Genomic DNA, 21354 nt, shown 5'->3' with positions numbered 1-21354 from the left:
CTTAGCGTTATAAGACAACTATTTTATTATGTCTACACTTTCTGTGGTCAGAAACTCAAACAAAGCATAGCCAGGAAGGCGTATCTTCTCTCCCCACTGCTGGGGCCTCATCTGGAAAGACTCAAAGCCTGGGTCTGTTTACCTGAGCCCCTATCTGTTGTCTCTCCATAGAGGCCTCAAGATAGCTGAACTCATCAGGCAGCTTAGGGCTCCCGAGTGAGTTTTCCAGCACACCAGGCAGAAGCGGCCTGGGCTTTTAGGATTTACCATCAAGTCATTGTGTCACTTCCTATGGACCCTACGTGATGGTTAATATTGAGGGTCAACTTGACTGGATTGAAGGATGCAAAGTATTGTTCCTGGGTGTGTGTGTGAGGGTGTTGCCAAAGGAGATTTGAATCATTTGAGTCAGTGGACTGGGAGAGGCAGACCCACCCTGAATCTGCCAGCATGGCTAGGCTAGAATAAAGCAGGCAGAAGAAGGTGAAAGAGCAGACTTGCTGAGTCTTCCAGCCTTCATCTTTCTCCCGTGCTGGATGCTTCCTGCCCTCGAACATCAGACCCCAGGTTCTTCAGCTTTTGGACTCTTGGACTTACACCAGTGACTTGCCGGGGACTCTCAGGCCTCGCAAGACTCTCAGGCAGACTGAACGCTGCATCATCGCCTTCCCTACTTTTGAAGTTTTGGGACTCAGACTGGCTTCCTTGTTCCTCAGCTTGCAGACGGCCTGTCGTGGGACTTCACCTTGTTTTTTTTTGTTTTGTTTTTGAGACAAGGTCTCACTCTGTCACCCAGGCTGGAGTGCAATGGCTCAATCTCGGCTCACTGCAACCTCCGCCTCCCAGGCTAAAGCAATTCTCCTGCCTCAGCCTCCTGAGTAGCTGGGACTACAGGAACACATCACCATGCCTGGCTAAAAGGGACTTCACCTTGTGATCATGTGAGTCAATACTTTTAAATAAACTCCCCTTCATATATATATATATATATAGCTATCCTATTAGTGCTGTCCATCTAGAGAACCCTATTACACTCGATTTGTCAAAGAAGCCACATCTTGGCCGGAATCAAGGGGAGTAGACATAGATCCCTGCCCAGCCCCGCAAAGAATTTGTGGCCGCATTTTAAAATGGTCACAAGAGGATTAGATGCAGATGACATCTAAAATCCAAAAACATATTCATATAATTTTTTTACCATTTTAAAGATCATTTACTTGAATATTAACTTTTCTCTTTTATCTCTCCCTCAACACCTACATCCCTACATTTTGGGTTCCTGAGAATGTCCAGTTTTTTTTTCTTCTGTGATTTTCTTTCCACTTCTGAGCTTTAGGAAATACCTACAAAGTAGCATTAAACATTGTTGTCTTTGTGTTTAACTTGTGACAAGTATGTTTACTATGATAAGAAGTCTTACCTAGAGAGCTGGACATAGCATTGACACAGTGTTATAAATCTCATGGAAGAAAGGGAGAGGACATTGACGTAACCTGGAGAAATGGAGAAATGTCAGAGAGAAATACTGACTGAAAGATGGCACCCAGCTGCCTCAGCCTTCCAGGCACTGACTGGATGTGCTTTTGATTTATCCCTGTCTTTGTCTTTCTTTCATCGTCTAGCTTCTGGTTTCTGTCTAATATTCTAGAAATATTTTCCAAGCCTGATCATTGGTCATATCGTTGAAAAACTTCAGATCTCCTGGCTTTCTCTGACTTTGTGCTTGCAGCCTTCCTTGTGTATGTGACACATTGTCCAGCTCTTATGAATCCTGGTGTTTCTCTGCTCTCCTGTCATGGGCGATGATTTCCCCCTGCCTGACAACGATGGAGGCTCACCCTCCGCATGGTCCAGCATGACAGAAAGGAACGCAAAGCTAAAATATTTCCACATTAACTCTGGCCAGATGAAAGGAAAAAGATGGAGTAGGAGAGATTTTGATCATCAGTTTTCTTTAGGGCTTTTAAAGTTTTAGTTCTATTATGTGTTAGGGCCACACAGTGCTTTGGGATAAGCAGTACTTAAAGAAAAATGCCCAGCCCTACTTTTTTTGATTTGCATGTGAAATGTTTTTTGTCTGTTTGTTGCTACCAAAATGATTTAAATCGATTTTACCTGTTGCTATAATTGTATAATTAAATTTTATGGAAAGTGAATGAAATGTGAATGGACAAAGAGTTGTGACTTCTTGGAAAAATAAATGAAATGTATTAATTGCTTTATTAAATGCTTTATTGAGATAAATCTGTGAAACCAAGTAAGGGAGAGAGAAGTTTGAAAGATTATAAAATTATTGTAAAATTGTAGGAGGATTCTGTATTAAGTTTGCTGCCTCATCTGATATTTATCTTACCCTCAATAAATCGTAGTTATTGTTTATTGTTTTGAAGAATAAGTAACCAGGTAGACAAAAAGTTAGTGCATATCAGGTTCCTTTTCATTTATCAGCAGATTGACACTTGAAAGAGAGTTTGGATGAGAGGATGGAGATTATGTTTAACTTCCAAGGCATAGGAAAATGTGTCTCTAACAAATATTTAAAAATGATCTTCTTGGGAGTCTGTGTTGATTTTCCCAAACTTTGATGGAGTCAATCTTTCAGATACCAATTAAATATCTGCTTGAATAATATTCTCCAAGGAGAGCATCATAGGCCCAATTTATTGTATTAAAATTTTTTATACTCTAAAATTAAACAAAGGAGTTTGACATTACTCAACCGAATTACAATAGGTTAAATTATTAATTTACAGGGCATCCAAGTGATTAAATGGAGTGTCACGATGAGAATTGCACAGAACAATGGGATTTTCACCAACCGCCGTATTTAAAATTGCAACCCTTACCCCACCCTTCATTCGTAGTTCTCCCTACCCTCTTTCCTGATCTACTTTTTGCCATAACAATTATTACCTTCTTATACACCATATAATGTCCTTATTTATTTTATTGCCTATCTTCTCCTTCAGTCAAGATTATATATTTACACACACAAATTCATCAATCAATAAATTTGTGAATGAATTAAAAATGTGAGTTAGTTATATTACTAATTAATGGAAATTTCCCAGTAGATAAAGCTTGCTATGAAGTTACTCTAGGATTAGATAAAATACACACACACACATTCTCTCTCTCTAAATCATGAGGTGATATGTAGTATGAAGAATCAGTGTTAAATACTTATGTTTATTAGGATAGCTTTGAAGATGATGTTGAATTCAAGAAACAAATCCATCTCAAAATGACTTAAACAATATTTATTAGTTCATATAACAAGAAGTTTCAGAAACGGTGTAGCTCCGTATTGTTCAGTTTAGGAGTCCAGTGAACATATCATGGACTCAGCTTCTCTGAATCTTTATGTTCTTTCGTCCTCAAAGTATCAGATCTGCTCTCAGGATTCAAAGAAGCTGCAACAATCCAGGCATCACAGCCAAATGCAATCACATTCAGAAAAGGAATAGACTTTTTCTGTGTGTTTCCTTTTAAAAGTTAGGAAATATTTCCTGGACCTTATTAGTTATCCTCATGTCTCATTGGCCAGAATTGTACCACATGCCTACGATACTAACCAATCATTGGTGAGGAGAATGAGATCACCGGGGTTGACTAATTAGGACTTATTCTCGGAGTTAGGCTTATCCTGAAGCACACAGCCATGAGAAAAGGGCTAAGGACTGGAACAAAATGGATTTCTTTGGAGTAGAAAAGAGGGGTAAGAACAAATGTTTGGTAGTGTCTGCTACAATATTAAATGCGCTTATATGTGAAGCTAAGGCAAAATAATAATGGGATTGGTTGACGAAATAAAAATAGTGCTTTAACTCAAATCTAGAAGTCAGGAGAGGGAGGCAGTATGAGAGTAATATTTTCTTATCTTTCATAGGGGAGAGTCAATTGACATTGTTGGTACTTGAAGTACATAGTTTAAAGCAACATAGTGGAACCAAATCTTTTAATGATTTTTGGATTTTTCCATAAACTTAACCAAATAATTCTTTGTCAGAAGAAGCTTGTCTGACTTCTATTAATTTTATTTAAATTTATTTTTCTAGTGTTTAAAGTAAAATTACATTTTTATTTAAATATTTATATTACAAAATTATTTTATAAATGTATCCATATATCTTTTTTTATTCTCCATATATTTATACACAAATTAATAGCTGGAATGAAGTTCATCCAATGTTAATGAGATGTATTTTTAATTATTTACATTATATATATTTGCTACCTGTTTTGTACTCTTCTGAACAGCTTGAATATTTTGGAATGAGAATGTTTCATTTTTATGAAAGTGATAACATTGTTTTAAAAAAGTAAAATAAAAAAGACAGGTAGACATATTGTAAAGGTATCTCCATATTGTTAAGTTCAATAAGCAAATTGTTAAAAAAAAAGTGTAGTACAATCTGAATTTGTCAAAAAGGGGGAGAGGGGCTATATTATTAGAGAAATAAAAAATTTCTAGACATTTGTGTATCACACAGATGACAATGTTTATCTTTGGGTACAACGCTGGTTTATGAGGACTTTGACTTTACACATATTTCTACAGTGTTTGAATTATTCTTCAATGATTGTACAATTCTTTTGAATTAGAAAATATAGTAAGTATAAATGTAGTAATAATGATTAATCTAATCCCTGAGTCCTGTTCATTAGGTTATTGTCCCAAAGTTGTAAGTCCCTGATTCCCAGCTGCCTCTCTAAAAGCCACCGTCAACCTCAGTCATTCTCCGCTGCTTGAAACAGTTCCTGTTGAATCACTCTGAGGCTGGAGAAGTCAGTCACAGGTGCCTCCTCACCTGAGGTAAATACTGGCTCACTTAATTGTTGCTGGGGCCAATTTGAAGGGAAGCATGATGCAATAATGCCTGTGTCTAAGCCTGTGTGCTTAGACTCCCTGCTCTGCCCTCCTTGCGCTCTATCAGAAGGTGTCTGGGCAAGAGAGTACTATGGCTGTACTCCAAATAGTGACCCTAAATCATTACAGTAAAATTAATAATAAAATTATTACCTTCCTTCTAGTGTCCTGAAGGTATCATACATAAAGGCCAGAAATGTTCAGGCAGGTGGAGTTTCTTACAACTGAGCCTATCAGATCTTAAGATACAGGGGTTTTAAGGCATTGGTTTCCTGAAGTAAGTGTTGCACTTTACGTCTCGTCTTTTCCCTGGTATTGTTGACTACTGCTCCACAGTTGATTTGGAATATTCAGTTTTCAATGGAAAATTGTTTCCTAAATGCTTAAACATATTAGATATGAGAGTTATAGAGTATCAGCTTTAGGAGCACCTGGCACGCATTTTTAACTTTCTACTGAAATATCGATGGCTATACACAGAAAGACAAAGCACACACTACCACCAAGACACTTTCAGACAAGTTGTTGCCATATCTTTGTGGCATTTCACAAACTATAAAGATGAGAGAACTATATTGAGAATTACTGGCCTTGAGGAAGCAGAGTGCAAAGAAACATGGCAGTGAGAGTAGGGATTCATTCTACCTGTATTAGTTTCTTAGGACTGTCAAACAAAATACCACAAACTGGATGGCTTAAAACAACATAAGTTTATTCTTTCATAATTCTGGAGGATAAAAGTCTGAAATCACGGTGTTGGTAAGGCCACGCTCCCTCCAAAGTTTCTAGGGAAGAATCCTACTGTGCCTCTTCCTAGCTTTTGGTAGCTTCTGGCAATACTTGGCGCTTGGCCTGTAGATGCATCACTCCATCTTTGCCTCTGTCTTCACATGGCTTTCTTCCCTGTATGTATCCAGTCATTGGATTTAGAGCTTACACTAATCCAGTGTGAGTTCACCTTAACTTCTGCAAAGAACCTCTTTCTGAGTATGGTAACATTTACAGATATCAGGGACTAGGACTTAAACTTACCTGTTTGGAGACACAATTTAACCCATGACACTAACTGAAATCAAAAGAAATACATTGAGTTAATGCATATTAGATGCTGTGTTAAGTAATTTTCACTAAGTAAGGCAGTGGTAACAAACCACCCCTGAATTTTCAGTGGCCTACGATAATACAGGTTTATTTATGTCTAATGTTGCATGTCAACTATGGGTCTGTAAGGCCATGAAGGCTTTGCTCTGCATATCTTCTTCATTCCTGGATTCAGGATGAAAAAGCAGTTGTAATTTCTGACACTGTTATGGGTTGAATTATGATCCTCTCCAAATTTATATGATGAAGTTCTAATCCCTAGTACCTCAGAATGTGACCTGATTTGGAAAGAGAGTCATTGCAGATACAATTAGGTAAGATAGGCCCTAATGCAATATGAACGGTGTCTTTATAAAATGGGGAAATTTGGACACAGAGACAGACACACACAGAGGCATGTTGATCTAAAGAGTCAAATTCTGTAAAATATTTGAAGAGATTTATTTTGAGCCAAATATGAGTGACCAGCGGCCTGTGACACAGCCCCAGGATACCCTGAGAACATGTGCCCAAGGTGGCAGGGCTACAGCTTGGTTTTATACACTTTAGGGAGACATAAGACATCATCAATACATGTAAGATGTACATTGGTTCTTTCTGGAAAGGCAAGACAAAGTGGGGGCTTCCAGGTCATAGGTGTACTCAAAGATTTTCTGACTGGCAATTGGTTGAAAGAGTTATTAAGACCTAGAATCAATAGAAAGAAATGTCTGGGTTAAGATAAGGGGGTGTGAGAACAAGGTTTTTTCACGCAGATGGAGCCTCCAGGTAGCAGGCCTCAGAGCTCTTATCAGACCTAAATTGGTGCCAGACTCTTTGTTAATTCTCTCCTGAGTCAGGGAAGAAACCTGGAAAGGAACAGGGATTCCCTACGGAATGTAGATTTTCCCCACAAGAGATACCTTTGCAGGGCCATTTCAAAATATGTCAAAGAAATATATTTTGGGGTAAAATACTTCTATTTCTTTCAGGGTGTACCAATGATCTGTCATGTGATGCGACACTAGAGTCAGGCTGGAATTTGGCATCTTATTGCTACAAACGTCTGTTTCATCAGTCTTCAGGTCTCTGTGTTGATGTTGATGCTGGTCAGCTGTGCCTGAATTCCAACCGGAGGAAGGTATAAGAGGCACATCTTACCCCTATTTCCCACCATAGCCTGAACTAGTTTTTCTGGTTAACTTGGAATGCCCTTGGTGAGAGGAAGGGTCTATTCAGTTGGTTGGGGGTTTAGAATTTTATTTTTGGTTTACAGGAAAGATGGTGTGCAGAGACAGAGGGAGAAGACGGCCATCCACAAGCCAAGGAGAGAGGCCTGGACAGATCTTTCCCTCACAGTCCTTGGAAAGAACCAATCCTTTGAACATCTTGATTTTGGACTTCTAGGCTCCGGAACTGTGAGGCAATAAATTTATGTTATTTGAGCCCCAGTTTTGTGGGTACCTTATCTGGCAGGTCTAAGAAACGAACACAGACATGCCAGCCTCATGGCAGAGGGAAAAAAGTATATGCATGGAAACATTCAGTGGTTTTTCAAGCTTCTGCTCAGAACTAGCTTACATAATTTCCTCTCGCTCTCCCCTGGCCAAACCTAACAATGGGGTGACTCTGGTTGGAATCTAGAGGAACCACAAATGCATATATCTGCTAAGTGCTGAGGAATAGGAAGGATGGAGCCTGGAGGGAAAAGCAAAAGCAAATTTACCCCAGTTTTCAGGGGCTTCAGTAGATGAAGTCCTGCTAGAGGAGAGACCCGTAATAAACACAATCTCCAACATGAAGCGAGCTGGGTTTTCTCTAAAGCTGCACCCATCCAGAGTCAGCTCAACTCCTGATTAGAACCAGGTGACAGGCCTCTTACCTTATTTGCCAGACAGAGGAAAGGCAAGCCCTGTCTGAAAAAAGGGGAGATAAATTTTGACTTTAGTCTCTACTATCCTTTTATAGACAATGTCTGAAATAGAGACAGAGGGAGAGAGAGATGAGATGAAGTAGGAAGATGTGACCATAACCAAGAACAAATATAATTAGGTATTAGGTTTGGAGCTAGACAGTTTTGGCCCTACAGTTTTTTAGGCAGATCATTTTAGTCATCTGTGTTAACTCAGTGTCCCTGCAGGCAACTGAGTTTGTGACCTACTACTCCCTCATTAGAACATGAAGCTTATGTTTAATATATAGGAAGAATGGGAAAATAATATAAATTTAAAATTTCAAAGCATAATTATATTTTTAATCATGTGCTTTGAAATGATCAGGACCAAAAGGAAATTGAAGAAAACTCTTTAGCATCTTCAATAGCTAGCCCATGTATTTATCTGTTAAACAAATATACGCTAGGCATTGTGCTAAGTGTTAGAAATTTGGGAATGAACAAGACAGACCCAGGTTATGTTCCAGTGGAGTTTAGAGTGCAACAGGCAGAACCATTAACTAAATAAGGAAAATGAAGGCAAACGGCTAGGGTAACCACAACAACTACAAAATAGAGCGCTAAGACCAAAAATGGTGTTTATGGTCCCCACAACGTAGTGAGGGGGGGATTCATCTGGAGGGCACTGCTCTGTCACGTGAGTGGGCCTGTGGGTCATTGGCCACAGGGGATATGATCCCTATCTCTTCTTATGAAACTGCTTTCACTTAGGAAGACTCACTCCCAGGAAAGATGGGCTCCCTCCAATCCTTCGTTGTTTCAGCTGGAGAATCGCCTCAGATTTCTGAATAGAAATGCGCGAGAGCCCGGTGAGGACCGATGCCTCTGCCCCTGCTCCCCAGAGCACCACTGCTCCTCAGCTCTTGGAGGTCGGAAGCGTTGACTAGCTTTAATTCTCTGTTGTTTTTTGCTGAAGTGAGAGATGTTTCTACTAACATATCCTTATTCTCTTTTCTGCCCTGGTGTCTAACAGTTTATTCTGCTTATTATGCCCATATCTTTACTCCTCTAAACTTAACAGTACTGATAATAATGGCACCAGATGACCCAGGTAGAACATTTACCACGTACAGGCACTGCTCTAAGGACTTTCCATATATTAATTCATTTTATCCTCACAACACCTGGGTGTAATGCTCCTTTATTATTAATTTATTATCATATAACACTATTGTTTATTTTATATTCTCATCATTATTGATCTATTCTGGCCTTCAAGACCTTATGTTTCCTTTGATATCCACATAACCCATTTCCTCAGAGCTTAACCTTTCTCCTGAGGATTATTTTTCTTCCTCCAGTTTAATTAGTCTGTCTTTCTTGATTTATTTTCATGTTTCTACTGCTTCTGTTCTGAGATGAAGGCTGAACCAATTTTTTAAAAAGCCACTCTCAAGTCTTCCTTGACTTCTGAGCAAACTTGATTCCTAGAGGCAGAATGTTTCAAGCACAGGCCTTTTAAATTTACCTTTTTGCTTGGTTCTGCAGTATTTCAGTTGAGCCTAAGAAGGTAGCATTTGTCTCTATACTAAAGGCCCTATTTATTTTTATTTATATTTTGGTGAAATAAACCACTCTTCTGTGAATTCAGCTATAACTTGTCTTACACCATTTTTAAGCCATTTCAGAACTTATGCAATTAAAAAATCCAGAGCCAACTTGAGACTATATGAGGGATAGAGTTTTAAGCATTTGTGGACAAGAGCTTAGCTAAGCTCATATCCAAGCTTAGCTCCTCCACTGTGTCCTATTTTTCATGAATGAAATTCCGAATGACGTGAAACATCACAGTATTTGGAGAAATCTAGGCCACTCTCTACTTTGGCCTCACATTAACAAGTTCAAGCTAAAAATCCACACTATTTTTCTGTAGTTTCTGTAGAACACAGTTGTAATTTAAGATTTGATCTAATTGGCAAAACAATACAAAAAAAAAACCCAAGTGAAAACATTAAATAATTTATACAACTCCCAAATATCTACAAAGCATGACATGAGAACACTTTCCTGTGTAATCAAGTCCTCCGCTTACTATGGCTCCATGGCCTCCCGTACCTGCTTGGGTTCCCTCCACCCCTCAAACTGCATTTTTTTGCTAAGGTGCCTGTGTGGTTTCAATGTGAAGCAATGGCAGTATGCACCTGCAGATGCCTAGCAGCCTGAGAAATTGAGATATGCTGAGACCAAGGCACCCTGTGCTTTTGCTGAGGCCTGCTTGAATATTCCTAAACCCAGTGAAGAGGTACAAAACTACTTGCCTGTGAACAAAGTTTCCATAAACTTCAGTGACATGTCAAGGAAAAACAAATCCATGCAGCTTTAAACTCTCCACTTTCTGCTCCAGTGTCCAATCTTTTATTGTTACTTTGTCCCTCAAATTCAGCTTTGTATATATGTATTTTTCAAGTTTCAAACAGATTTTGGAGTTTTAGGAGGCCCATTGAATGACACCTTGCTTTCTCTACCCAAGATTGAACCAACTGGAGAGACAAAGCAGTGAAAGATAGAGAGCAAAATATTACTTCTATTACTGAGGAAGGGTTTTGGGTGACCTCTGTGAGTGGCAACAGTGGGCTTTCTAACTTTGAACATTAGAACTAGGCAGACCTGTGCACTGGGTCCCAGGCAGTCCTGGAAAGTCCTATGCCTCCCAAATTAAGCTGTTCCTTTAAAACTTACAGCAAAGAAGAACAGATGAGACGAGCACTTATAGTATCTGTAACAGCTGGACAGGGACACTGTGGAAAGAGTTAAGCTGCACATGCTCAGTTCCTTACCCCAAACTCACCAATCAGCCATTCCTCATCCCTAGGGCTAGAAGGACCATGAGGGCAAGAGCCGGAAGTGGTTGGCAGTGGAGCTCCATCTGCACTGAGGGAACTAGCATGAGTGAGAAAGTATGTCCCCCTGCTTACGGTTCAATAGGGAAAACACTAACAATGGTGCTAATTAGGCAAAGGACAATATAAAACCGAGATTTTCTATAGAAAATTAGGCAAAAGGCATAGACAATTAACAGAAGAAATCCAAAGTATAATAGCTGAAAATTGTTCAATTCCACTTGTAATCAAATAATTGAAAATCAAAATAATGATACTGTTTTTCCACTAAAGTAGTGAAAATGTTATAAAATTTCTAGAAATTATTTCAATCAAGATATTTAATGTGTTTTAATGCATTAAGTTCAGTTCTGGAAATACAGTAAAAGTAAATGATGATAATATGGACGAATATTTAAGGACAAAGATGTTTCTTATAGTGTAATTTATACTAACAAAAATGTGATAATAACCTCAATATTTAACTGTGGAATACTGGTGAATTAATTGTAATAATGGACTATTATGTGGCTATCAACATTAATCTTTAATAAAATTTAACAACTTTGAGCAATGCTCATGATTAAAGATTAACAAATCAAGATATACAGATCTCTCTGTGTGTATATTTAATGCAAACTATGAGCATCTGTCTGTATGCCTAGCAAAACACAGTAAGAAATATATAAAATATAAACCCTACTTTAAGTTTAATTTTTCTCTTTATACTTTTATAGAAGTTATTTTATATTACTATATAATTGTTAATTGCATATACATTAATTTTCTACAACAGGTATATGTTACTCTTTTACAATTAGGAAAACACAAGCACTTAAAATGTCATGAATTTTAACACAATTTAGCCCACAGTCATCAATTACACTCCATAGAGCAGAAACCATCATCAATTGCACTCCATAAAGCAGGAACCACAGGAAGTAGGAGGCTTTTGGGGAGCAGCAATCAGAGCCACAGAGCAGAACTGAAGTGAACTAGAGGGTGATTCAGTACCAAACCATGGCTTTTAGCTATCAGCATCATTATAGTCATAGTGAATATTCATCTAATTCTTACTGCATCCCACACAAAGTCTTCAGAACCTTGCATGAAATAACTCATTAAATCCTCACAACTCTATGAAAGTGGTACTATTTTAATAGTTTCAGTTTATAGTTGATAAAACTCTGAGGCAGAGTGAGAGTTTTAACCTGTCTGAGTTCAGATAGCCAGTAAGTGCAGAGAGCAGGCTCTTATTTAGGGCAATCATATCCTAGAGTCTGTGCTTTTAATTCCACTGCCTCTGTGCTGGCATTTTTTCCCCCATGTTATGGTCCAGGAAGGTATTTTTGGTACAGTGGGTACTCTCGTAGGTTCTTTCCATACAATAATCTTTATCACCTTATTCATTGTGGGGTCCCCAGAAGTTTGATAAGAGTCAACTCCAGGATATTTGAATCTAAATTCCTTGTTCTTCCTACCTGACCATGCAGAATACCAGAATAACAATTCTCTTTTTGTTATTATGAGAGTGAATTTTCTCATTAGTAGGATAGTTATACTAAGAGGCCAGCTTTGCTTTGTGTCCAGTGTAGTATCTTGGTACACACACTCCTGATTAAGAAAGAGTTAAAATTTTGATTCATCATGAACCATTTGTGTTTTATTTTTAAAGTGGGTTAAGAAATAATAATGTAATATAATTAGAAGACCAAATTGTATTATTTTAAATATCATTATTTAGTTGCATTGTGAATACTGCTTAGAGAGAATGGGACACAAGAAAATCAACTTCCAAAGTTGAAGGAACATATATTCCCACCTACCTCGTTACTTAAAAAAAGTAGTCATCAAATTTTGTAAGTAATTTGTATAGATTAAAATAACCCAGTGAAAAATATTAACTCTTTCAGTATCCTGAGCTTTCATATGCCCCTTATGAAAGGTAGCCAGATATGCCATTCAAACGCAGTCTGAAAATAAAGGAACCTCCTTTCTTTGTGTCATAGTAGAAGCCAGCTTTAGGAAGCTCTAAACACACTGTCAATACATAATGAGTTGAGAATAAATTGAAAAGCGAAATAAATGACAGCTCATTACTCTCACTGATGAAAACAAATTATAGCAACTGGCTGGCAGAAATAATGCTGTACAAGGCAGGCAAATACAATCTATTTAAGTAGCTCATTGATTGCAAAAGAAATTTAGATCATATGAAATTTCATTAAGGAGCACTAGATGCTTAGAGTCTTTGTTACCACTGACAGCTTCATACTGTGTTCTGATAGTACTGTATATTTTCCCAAATATTTTGCCTTAGTAAAAATTATGTGGTTTATAGTGCTTTAAATGCAATCTGTGGACCAACTCTTGTGCTACAAGTCCCCCCACTTCTTGCAACACGCAGCCGCCTTAATGGTGTCAATTCTTAGCCATTCAAAGAAAGAAAATAATTTTCATGATGTACTGGGTGATTTTCTCTTTTCTCAATTAGATAAGCAACCTGTTATTAAACAAATATGTTCATGAGAAAACTTTAATTTTGAAGATACTATCTTAGACAACTTGCAAATGGAAATTAGGGAGGATACACCAGTGAAATGAATGGATGATTAAATATCAGACTAGATTAAAGTCATTCCACCAGACCCCAGCGTGGAGAGATGATGATATTGAAGAACAGCTGACCCCCACTCAATGCTTCCCCGCACCCCACACCCCATGAGAACATGGTTGCAACTCTAGGGAAATTGACTTATGTTAGGTTTCTGCTTCTTAGAGGAATAAAGACTAAAAAGAATAAACTTTCAGAAAAAATAAAATTTACAGTTTTTTGGTATTTAAGTTTACAGACCAGTGAGGGAGAGAAGAATAAACAGGTAGCAGATTTTACACACACACACACACACATACACACACACACAGAAACACATGGTATAGTGCTACTGAATTTCAGGAGGTATCTCTAAATTATGTGAGCAAGAAACGCCTGTCTGAAAAGGTGATATTTAAGATGAAACAGCCATGTGTTGCTAAATGATGGAGATATATTCTGAGAAATGTGTCCTTAGGTGACTTCACCATTTTGTGAACATTATGGAGTTTACTTACACAATCCTAAACCTAGATGGTACAGTCTACTACGTGCCCAGGCTGTATGGTATAGCCTATTGCTTCTAGGCTACAAACCTGTGCAGTATGTTCCTGTACTGAATATTGTAGGCAATTGTAACACAATGAGAAGTATTTGGGAATCTAAACATATCTAACATAGAATCAGTACAGTAGAGATGCTGTATTATAATCTTATGCGACTACCAGACTACCATCATATATGTGGTCTGTTGCAGACTGAACCATCATTATGGTGCATGGCTGGATGTCATAAAGATTTTGAAAGAAAGAACATTCTTGGCAGAAGCTACAGTACATGGAAAACTTTGAGGCAAGACAGACGTTGTGCTTAGAGAATCTGCAAGACGCTTGTGTGTGTGTGTGTGTGTGTGTGTGTGTTTGTATCGTAGTGAGAGAGGATGTGAGTAGAACAGGATGAGAGGAAACACATTTCCTTCCCACAATACTCCACCCACCCGTAGCGCTGCAGAGGTAAATTTAACTTAACCAGATCCCTGACCCAACTTCAGTCGTATTCTTTCTCTTGGAAATTTAGAACTGGGACACAGATTCTGGGGCAGTCGGGGGCCGTGGGGAGCTGTGCTGCACTGTCACATTGTGTGGGCCAGTGTCAGTTTCAGGGGGAGTCAAAGCCACGTGGAAGTCAATGTCATGGAAAGTCAGAAACAGTAGTTTTCAAGAAAAGGCTTTATTATTTATTTATTTATTTTTCAGAGAGGACAACGGAGCACATGCTCAAAAAGAAGTAGGAGTGGGAGTGCCTGTGGACCCAGAGACTGACCATCAAAGAAGGTAGTTGCCTGACTGTTTTTCAGCGTTCCTGCTCTTCATACCCCGTGTGAGTCTATGGTGGACTCCTCCCTCCCCATTTTGATTAGCACTTATTTCTTCTGCAACTTATGAACTCTGGTGAGACTGTTAATTGTAGTGTCTTTCTGGCCTTTTGGTCCAGGGATGGGCATGTGACCCAGTGAGGGTTCCTCCTAGATTTGGCATATGGACACTGGGAGAAAAAGCTCTCTCTTCTTTTTGAAGCGTGAGCGATAAGGGATGTAGGTTTCCAAAGGAGCTCCTTTCTGCCATGTGTTGAGAGGCTGCCAATAGTAAAAGGATGAGGCCAAAACACAACAGAAGCCTAGACAAGTAAAGCTGAGTAGTTGAGAAAGAGACAGAGAGCCCATACAACAGTTAGAGATTCAACACACATTAGCAAAACATTCATCCTTCTACTTAAACTATTTTGAGAGAGCCCCTGTTCTTTGCCAATAAATTGTCCTTAGTGGAGTACTCTGCAATCATTGAATTCATTTTTTTGTTTTCATTTTGCAGACAGGAAAGTTAAGGCTCAGAGCGGCCAAGTGACTTCCTCATGACATTTCAGCATTGACTTGTGGCCTCCCAACCACAAATCTGGACCCTGTGAATACCAAAATCTGGGGATACTCAAGTCCCTTATATAAAATGGTATAATTGTGTATAGCCCATGCACATAATCTCTAGATTACTTATAATATCTAATACAATGTAAATGGTATGTAAATAGTAGTTATACTTTATTGATTTTTATTTGTATTTTTAGCTGTTGTATTGTTATTGTTTTTATTCCCAAATATTTCCCATCTGCCGTTGGTTGAATACAGGATGCAGAACTGGAGGATATGAAGGGCTGAGTGTAGTTAGTAAATTCATAGATAAGGATCTTTCTTATCAGAATCAAATAAATGCAAACTAAAAATTAAAAATGTCAGTCTTAGCTACTGATTTTATTTTCCCTACAATTAACAATACCTAATACTAGAAGCAGCATCTTCAAAATTGGTTGTTGGTCTAGGAGACCGTGGTTAAATTTCTTTTTTAGGCTTGAAGGCTTCATAATGCCCACAATATATTTATTTTCTCTCTTCTTTGGGAAAAGAAAATTTGTGACTTTTCCTATTATTCTGAAGTAACTCCCACAAAGACTTCAATGAACCTTCCTCAAAAAGACAAATTTTGCGTCATTGCAACAATAAGTATTCATACTTTGTAAGGCTTGCAAACTTCCATGAGAAAGCATTGCCCAAAATATTTGCCAGTTTGCGGTTTAATGACACCCCAAGTGACATTATGTCTTTGCTGTCACTCACATTTCCTAGAATAATTTTTAAGGGATGGAAAGAAATCCTCCAGGTTGTAATAGAACCCCAGTTTTGAGGGGTTTATTATTTTGGACCTACAAAAAAAAATTATAATCAGACAGCTTAAATCAGTGTGGTAATATTTGCATGCTGTACTGTAATACAGTTTTGCATAAAGAATAAAGGGACAATGAAATAACACTTTGATTGTTTTTTCTAATACTTGAAGTTTTAAAATATTTGCTTCATTGTGTATTTTTCAAATGCAGACATTAGGCCTGGCTTAAACAGTGATCCTGTTTTGGCAGGCATTCAATAATATTGCACGTGGCACCATCCTTTGGAAATGTTTTTTATGTATCAATAACTTAAAAATATTATGGGCTAGGTGTGGTGGCTCACGCCTGTAATCCAAGCACTTTGGGAGGCCGAGGTGGGCAGATCACCTGAGGTCAGGAGTTTGAGACCAGCCTGGCCAACATGCTGAAATCCCGTCTCTACTAAAAATACAAGAAATTAACTGGGCGTGGTGGCGCGTGCCTATAGTCCCAGCAACTTGGGAGGCTAAGGCATGAGAATCACTTGAACCCGGGAGGCGGAGGTTGCAGTGAGCTGTGTTCACCCCACTGCACTCCAGCCTGGGAGACAGAGGACAGAGTGAGACTCCATCTCAATATATATATATATGTATATATATATATATTATGGCCAGCAATCTATCAAAAAAATTAGTATAAATTTTAGAAAAACTTAAATGAATGAACTTGTCCATTGCAGAAGTATTTATAGTGATGAGCAGTATCTACTGAGATTCACGCACTGTGCTGAGGACCTGCAAGTGCTACTACTTACTATAAATAAAGTAGGCACCATGATGGCACTACACACACACACACACAGAAAGAGAGAGAGAGAGACAGAGAGAGAGAATTTATTTTAAGAAATCAGCTGACATGATTGTAAGGCTAGCAAGTCCAAAATCTGTAGGCTAGGCTGGCAGGCTGGAGACCCAGAAAAGAGTTGCAGTTCTTTTTTAATTCTGACAGTCTGCTGGCAGAATTTCCTGGATGCATGTTTGTGTCCTAATACCCTCTTCTAATGAGGACACGGGTCATACTGGATTAGGGCTCACTCCAATGACATCAGTTAACCTTGATTACCTCTTTAAACATCATATCTTCAAATACAATCACGTTCTGAGCTACCTAGGGTTAGGACTTCAACATATGATTTTTTGCATGTGTGTGCATGAACACACAATTCAGCCCATAACCAAGGTCCATTCATTTATTCAACAAACAGTAATTGAGCACTTACCAAGTGTCTTTCTGTGTGAGGTGTTGGAGAAACATTATTATATTTAATACTATGCAGCTAATTAGTGATAGAAACAAATTTGATATTGCTTCTAAACATTAGGATGTGCTCTTAGCCATTCAAATGTCTTATCATATTAATAGCAAAAATCTGAAAATGAGCTAATTATTAAGTCGACAATTGTATAATCTCTTGTTAGAATGTTACACAATTATAAAAGCTGTTTATTAAGATAAGAAATGTGGAAAACTGTTTTTGGCAGAAACAGAAAATGTAGATTATGTATATGTATATTTCTATATTGGAATTGTGTCTGTGTAAAATTGCATAGGAAAAAAGAGTAAAAGGAAATACATGAAAGTATTAATAGTGATTTTATTGGGGTAGTCAGTACTCTTGGTATTTTTCATTGTTTCTTTATTTTCAAAATTTTAGAAGCATACTTCTAAAAATTCCCCAAAGATTAAATAATAAAAAATGATTATGTTTATTACTTTATAAGGCTCTTAAGATTGAATAAGTAACTTTGACATGGCAAAATCTCATATACTGGTTAATAAAGAGCTACTAGTATTAGAACTATAATAGGAATACCAGTACTGTTCATATTTAATGATATTAACAATCGCTTCTTGGTTTTTTTGGCTAAGATCAAGTGTAATGATATTAATAATAACTGTCTGTGTTGCAAGTTGACAAGACTCATTGTCATCGATATCTAAGTGATCCAATCTCTTCATTTCTTGACCCCAAACTCACTTATTTTATTCTTTAGCTCTATTTACTTTAAATACGCTTAATTGCTGTAATGCATTAAAAAAGCCCATGGTATTTAAAAAAATCATTTTTTATATTTCTTTCACTTTTAATTATGGAAGATTAATCAGGTCTTTGGGAAGTTATAAAATGGTATAATAGAAAAAAGAATATGTTTTTCTGGCTTCCATAAATTTATTTACATTACTCTTTTGTAATGAGTGATTATTCTTATTTTGGTAGTTTAGTTACAAAGCATGTATCTTTTCTAACATTAACGATCTTCATTGTCCTTCTACATGATATATTCAACTATAGTCTGTTACAGCCAAATTTTTAAAAATCACAAATTACGATTATTTAATAATCAATAGGCACCTGCAATGTTCTGACCACTGCATCTTCTCCATAGCAAGAAAGCCAGTGAGTTGTGTTAAATTACAACATCCCAGCTGCTACCAGTTGCCTGGATCTTATCCCTTAGCCTCTTGCTAATCTTTACCCATCCACTAATTTCAACAGAGGGCTGGTCTTGAGTAGTACACTTGTATAAGAATATTATATTGTAGGACACTACAGAATACAACAAAGAGAGGAATGTAAACATCTTTCAAATGAGTGATTGTGTGGTATACCACGGTGTATTAGTCCGTTCTCACACTGCTATAAAGAAATACCTGGGGCTGATTGCGGTGGCTCATGCCTGTAATCCCAGCCCTTTGGGAGGCTGAGGTGGGTGGATCACAAGGTCAGGAGATCGAGACCATCCTCGCCAACATGGTGAAACCCTGTCTCTACTAAAATATAAAAAGTTAGTTGGGCATGGTGGTGCTCGTCTGTAGTCCCAGCTACTCGGGAGGCTGAGGCAGGAGAATTGCTTGAACCCAGGAGGCAGACGTTGTGGTGAGCCAAGATCATGCCACTGCACTCTAGCCTGGCACCAGAGCAAGACTCCATCTCAAAAAAAAAAAAAAAAAAAAAAAAAGGAAATATCTGGGACTGAGTAATTTATAAAGGAAAGAGGTTTAATTGACTCACAGTTCCACATGGCTGAGGAGACCTCAGGAAACTTATAGTCATGGCAAAAGGCAAAGGGGATATAGGGCATGTCTTACATAGCAGCAGGAGAGAGAGAGCTCAGGCGAAACTGCTATTTTTAAAACCATCAGATGTCATGAGAACTCCCTCTCTATCATGAGAACAACATGGAGGAAACAGCCTCCATAATCCAATCACCACCCAACAGTTCCCTCCCTTGACACATGGGGATTACAATCTGAGATGAGATTTGGGTGGGGACACAGAGCCAAACCATATCACATGGGGAAAGCAAAAGTGCTTATTTTCTTCCCTTCAACAAAGATTGCCCTCAGTGAAAATGAAAATCTTTCTTTACAATGATAAAACAATCCTTTGGTACCTGAAATAAGTCACAGTTAAGGCCCTGTGTCCTTGGTGTGAAAGAACTGTTAAAATTCTTCTGAGTGACACTAGAGTAGAGGCAACTTATGTGGGTCCAGAAGAGAGGTACTAACCAGAGAGGATGGGATACCAAGCCTGGAGGATTTGGGTCACATCTTGTAACTTACTTGTGCTTTTAGGGCCTGCTCAGACTCGATGACATGTATACCGCTTCCATTTGATGATGGGGTATTGCTGTGCATGCCGACATTATGGCTTGATGAATCAGATAACAGTTCATGATGGACAGCTCAGGTAATATGGTAATTTCATGGCTTATGGTTAAGCATTCAGTCTCTACTAAGGGCCGGTAGCAGGCCACCTGCTGTTTCTCAAAAGAGAGTAGTTATCTGTAGAAGATGGCAGTTTTCACTCCAAAATCCTAACAGCCAGTCCTGTGATTCATCTACACGGGCTGCTGAAAGCTCCAAACAGAATCCCTGTTTGCCACTGACAGCTCAAGTACCATTGGATCTGCTGGATCAAGTGGCAGGGCAGCTTGCACAGCAGCCTGGACCTGCTGCAGAGCCTTCTCTTGTTTTGGGCACCACTTTAAACAAGTAGCTTTTCAGGTCAGTACTCAGTAAGTAGCCCTACTAACACTCAGATAAGAAACACATTGCCTCCAAAATCCAAAGAAGCCCACTAGGCATTGTGACTCTTTTTTGTTTTTGTTTTTGGTTATAGGAGGAGCTAGATTTAATAATTTATCCTTTACCTTAGAAGAGATATCTTGACACTCCCCATACTACTGGACCCTTAGAAATTTCCCTGACGTAAAAGGCCCTGAAGTTTTGTTACATTTATTTTACACCTTCTGGCACATGAATAACTGATCAATAAGTCTAGAGCAGTTACTACTTCTCACTCACTATGTCCATCAACAAAATGTCATCAATGTAATGGATGAGTGTGATATATTGTGGAAGGGAAAGGCAATAAAGATCCTTGCAAACTAAATTATGACATAGGGCTGAAAAGGGCTGAAGGAGGATGGTGAAGTGTATTGCTGGCCTTGTCAGCTCAAACCAAGCTAATTTTGGTGGGCCTTATGGACAAATATGGAGAAAAAGTGATTTGCCATAGCAATAGCTACATACCAGATAGTAGGGGATGAGTCAATTTGTTCAAGTAATGAAACCACATCTGGTACAAAACTGCAATTGAAGTCAACACTTTGTTAAGCTTACAATAATCCATTGTCATCCTCCAAGATCCTGCATGGGCCAAATATACAAATTGAATCGGGGATGCAGAGGGATTCACCACCCCTGCATCATTTAAGTCCTTGATGGACAACATCAGGCCCTCCAGGGTCTGGGCAGTGGCAGTGTCTGCTGAGCAACTTCCAGTACAGTAGAACCAAGAGACTCATGGACAAGATGGTGTTCAGGTGAGGAAGGCAGAGCAGCAGAGGTGAGAAAAACATGGGTGACATACATTAGGTGAAAGGACGTGGCTCTGCCTTTAGCTAAGACCTTCTACAGAATCATTTGAAAATAACTAAGGGCTGGGCACAGTGGCTCACACCTGTAATCCCAGCACGTTGGAAGGCCAAGGCGGGAGGCTCACTTGAGACTAGGAGTTTGAGACCACCTGGGAGACAGAGTGAGACTTCATCTCTACAAAAAATTAGCTGGTCATGGTGGTGCGTGTCTGTAGTCCTACCTGCTCAAGAGGTTGAGGTGGGAGAATTGCTGGAGTCCAGGAGTTCAAGGCTGCAGTGAGTTATAATCTATGACTGTGCCAGTGCACTCCATCTTGGACAACAGAGGGAGACCCTGTCTCAATAAACAAACGAACAAACAAACAAACAAAAAACAAACAAACAAAGGGGGAACTTTG

This window comes from Hylobates moloch, unplaced genomic scaffold (assembly GCF_009828535.3).
Source record: "Hylobates moloch isolate HMO894 unplaced genomic scaffold, HMol_V3 SCAFFOLD_2, whole genome shotgun sequence".
Classification (NCBI taxonomy): Eukaryota; Metazoa; Chordata; class Mammalia; order Primates; family Hylobatidae; genus Hylobates; species Hylobates moloch.
The sequence above is the reverse complement of the archived record's forward strand: the minus strand, read 5'-3'. Positions refer to the sequence as shown.